Source organism: Carlito syrichta, unplaced genomic scaffold, assembly GCF_000164805.1.
Source record: "Carlito syrichta isolate Samal-C Ts95f unplaced genomic scaffold, Tarsius_syrichta-2.0.1 Scaffold311002, whole genome shotgun sequence".
Taxonomy (NCBI): Eukaryota; Metazoa; Chordata; class Mammalia; order Primates; family Tarsiidae; genus Carlito; species Carlito syrichta.
The window spans coordinates 61,983-66,134 of NW_007255098.1; positions in this window are offsets into that span (position 1 = coordinate 61,983).

A 4,152-nucleotide genomic window follows, 5' to 3' on the forward strand; every position below is an offset into this window, starting at 1 on the left:
TGGGCTCAGGCAATCCACTCACCTCAGCCTCCCAAAGGCGTAGGATTACAGGCTGATCCACTGAGCCCGGCTTAAACTAATTTTTAAGGCATTCAGTGTTTTGGTCAAAATTCAGCTCTAGTAAAATGACTAAAATGGTGTAACATGAAAAAAGATAAATTTGGTATTATTTACATTGTATATACAGTAGCTTTAATTTTGAAAATTTCATTGAAATACTGGTTGTCTTTGTCTGTTTGGGATGTTATAGCAAAAATGCTATGATTGAATAGCTGTGAAGAACACAGATTTATTTCTTGCAGTTCTGGAGGTTGAAAGTTTTAGATCAAGGGTGCCAACATGGCTGTGTGCTGGTAAGAGACCTCTCTCAGGCTGCGAATTGGTGTCTTCTCTTGAGTCTTAACATGGCAGAATGAGAGCCAGCTATCTTTCCCATGTCCAAGAAATAGGGACACTAATACCATTTATGAAGTCTCTGCCCTTATGACTTAATTACCTATTAAAAGTCCCATTTGCTAATACTAGCATGTTCATGCTAAACTTTCAACATATGAATTTTGGACAAGACATAAACCTTCAAATCATTGCACTCACAAACTGTCTCTAAATCCTAAGAAATTAGAAAATATGCAGCAATATGGAAAATAAAAAGTAAACATTTTACATGAAGAGTGCATTTATGTGAATATCAGTCTAATCGGTTTTCATATCCACCTTGATTCTTCTTTAATTCTTTTCCTTATTTTTTTCACCTCAGCAGCAGTTTTGCAGACAAGCATACTTTTGGTAAAGTATAATGAAACCACTTCTGTCATATATTCTTTAAACTCTATATCCTTCATAGGATAGTTTTGTTTAAAAATATATTAAAGTATTTTATTTCTCTGTGGGACATGATTGGAGCCACATGGGTACAGGAAAGAGTCTGCTGATTCTGGTGAGACTCTGCTACTTTTGAAGGCATAATATGCGATTTCCTCTGTCACTTCATGTGGCCCGATGACTACCACATTAAAACCTGGAACTCTTGCATTAAATGTCTTGAGTATGTCATGCTGATCTCAGGGACTTCATGCTTCTTGTTCTGAAATTATTCTATCACACCTCACCCATTCTACCATTTGTTAAATAAACTTCTACTCAATATTAATGCCTACCCTTTCTCCATGCCGGTTTTGCTCCACCCTAGTTTTCCTTTGGTGACATGATTTCAATACATGCTAATATAATATAATATATAATGTAATAAAGTAATTAAACATGATAGCAATTATCACAACTATGATAATTTTGCTCTTTTTTTTTCATTTCTGCCAGTCCATATACACTTTTATTACCCACATGATTGAGTTTCTATTTTTAACCATACTTTTATCAATAAATGGAAATGTTTCATAAATATTTTAAAGAATCTATCCAAATAACAGAAGCATTTGGAATATAGATTTGTATTTTTCTTCTTCGTTTTCTGGAGTGATTTTTTTTCAGCAAAATAATTCTAAGAATAGCCTAAGGTAAGTGATTGTTATTCTTATAAACTATAAGATATTTAGTAGGTGACTAATAGAACATATTCTGCTGCAAAGAATGGTAGTGACAAGAATTCAAAATGGTTTTAAACAAAAGGAAATTTATTACCTCATATGAATAAAATTTAAGCATAAGAAAAATCTAGACTTCATTAATCCAGGGCTCAAAAATACCCTGAAGACCCTAGGTTGTGTATATCTTTGGAATCTTAGGTGTTTCCTCAGGCTAGGGAATTTTAACATTCTATATGTCAGTTCCAGAAATGAAAAGAGTAAGAGAAATGCTTTTTGGATTTTGTAATGTATATATGTGCAACAAAGATTTTTATTGTAACCATCTATAATAATAAAGTATTAGAAACACTCAAGTGTCAACAGCAAGGAACTGGTTTCCTAGAACAATACATTTAAGTATAATATAGCCAATAAAAAGAAATAATTAACACTGTATGTACCAACACAAAACAAATATTCACAAGACATTGCTACGTATTGAAGGGTACAGGAAGCGACCAGAGGGGCCACTCCCAAAATGGCCCCGACACACCGGACGACAAAGGCCCTCAGTCCGGCTTCTGTGAGCACAATTCCCCCTGCGTGTGCCAATTTCAAACCTCCCCATGCGGGTCAATTTCAAACCTTCCCGCATCAATTTCAAACCTTCCAGCTGGCTTCAATTTCAAACTTCCCCTGCATGTCAATTTCAAACCTGCAAGCCTCCAATCAGTACCCAGCTTTGTTATGCATAGGAGCATAACACGGCATTGGCCCCACATTACTCCCATGCAGCTCCTCCAATAGGAACATAGCACGGCCCCTTCCGGCCCCTGTCAGTCTGATAAATACAGACCTCTCTCCCGGTTTCTCTCTTGGTCCTGGCTGGGTGTGGAGTCATTACTGGCGCCGAACTTCTTACATTGGTGCCATGACTCGATCGGGTGCTCTCCCACCCTGGTGCAGGTCTAACCCCATAGGCAGGACCCCTGACCCGGCGCCAGTGGCCACTCCAGCCCTCCCGGACCTTCGCCACCGTTTTGAACGCCTGACTGGCATCCACCAGCGACCATTGGATAGATGAGTTCCCCAGACCCAGAAGCCTGAAACTTGCCCGAGATCACGGGGGAGAACTGACCATTGATTGTCCGGCAGCCCCTCAGGCCCCAGGGCAGGGGGAAACGCACCCCACCTCAGCCTTCACGGCCACAGTGGGCCCTGAAGGCTTCCTTTTCTCCCTTTCTCTCGCCAAGCCACAGCTAAAGGTTCTTTCCTCCTCCTTATCTCTCTCACACCTTCCCACAGCAGCTGGGCTGCAGCAGGCCCCAGGGGTCCCACGTCTGCTAGCCCGTAGCCGATCTCGCCCAACCCCCCCAAGGAATCCCACAGCTGTCGGGCCACAGTGGGCCCCAGGGGTCCCATGTCTGCTGACCCACAGCAGATTTCGAAGGACTCCCATATCTGTTGGGTAACAGGGAGCCTCGGAGGCTCCATGTTTGTTGCCCCACAGTAAGCCCTATTCAACTGACAGGAATCTCAAACATGCTCCCACCCGCCGCTCGGTCAAGTGCTCTGTGTCTGTTTTCAAAAATCCTTGCACTAGGTGCCTTGACCCCCTCGGTTCTCCAGGAGGACCCTGGTTGTGCCAAACCCCTGTGATGACAGGCTTTGCCACAGCCATACTTCTCGGACAGCCGACTCTTCAGGAGATGCCCCGTTTAGCCCACCTGTCCTGCTATGGGAGGTTCGTCATCCCTGCCGGCCAACTCCCCTCTTAAATGCCTTTTAAACAATCTCACTATACTTTCTCTTTCTCCTGATATCAAACCCAAATGCCTAATTCGTTTCTGCACACAAGACTGGCCAACATACCCCTTAGACAACCAAAATCAGTGGCCTATATAATTTCTGTGAGCGTTCAAAATGGTGGGTAGAGATTCCCTATGTTCAGTCTTTTTCTCTCCTCCATAAACATCCTCACCTGTGTCTCAATTGTAACTCCTCTAACTTCCACTCTCAACTCATGCTAGCATCTACTGCTTCTCCTAGGCGCCGAACTTCTTTCGTTGGTGCCGTGACTCGGATCAGGTGCTCTCCCGCCCTAGTGCAGGTGTAACCCCGTAGGTGGGACCGCTGACCCAGCGCCAGTGGCCACTCCAGCCCTCCTAGACCTTCGCCATCGTTTTGAACACCTGACCTGCATCCACCAGCAACCATTGGATAGGTGAGTTCCCCAGACACGGAAGCCTGAAACTTGCCCGGGATCACCCGGGGGGGAACTGGCGGTTGATCGTCCGGCAGCCCCTCCAGCCCCAGGGCAAGGGGGAATGCACCCCGCCTCGGCCTTCACAGCCACAGCGGACCCTGAAGCCTTCCTTTTCTCCCTTTCTCTCGCCAAGCCACAGCTAAAGGTTCTTTCCTCCTCCTTATCTCTCTCACACCTCCCCACGGCCACTGGGCTGCAGCGGGCCCCAGGGGTCCCACGTCTGCTAGCCCGCAGCGGATCTCGCCCAACTCCCCCCCCAAGGAATCTCACGGCTGTCTGTCGGGCCGCAGCGGACCCCAGGGTGTCCCATGTCTGCTGGCCCACAGCGGATTTCGAAGGACTCCCATATCTGTTGGGTAACAG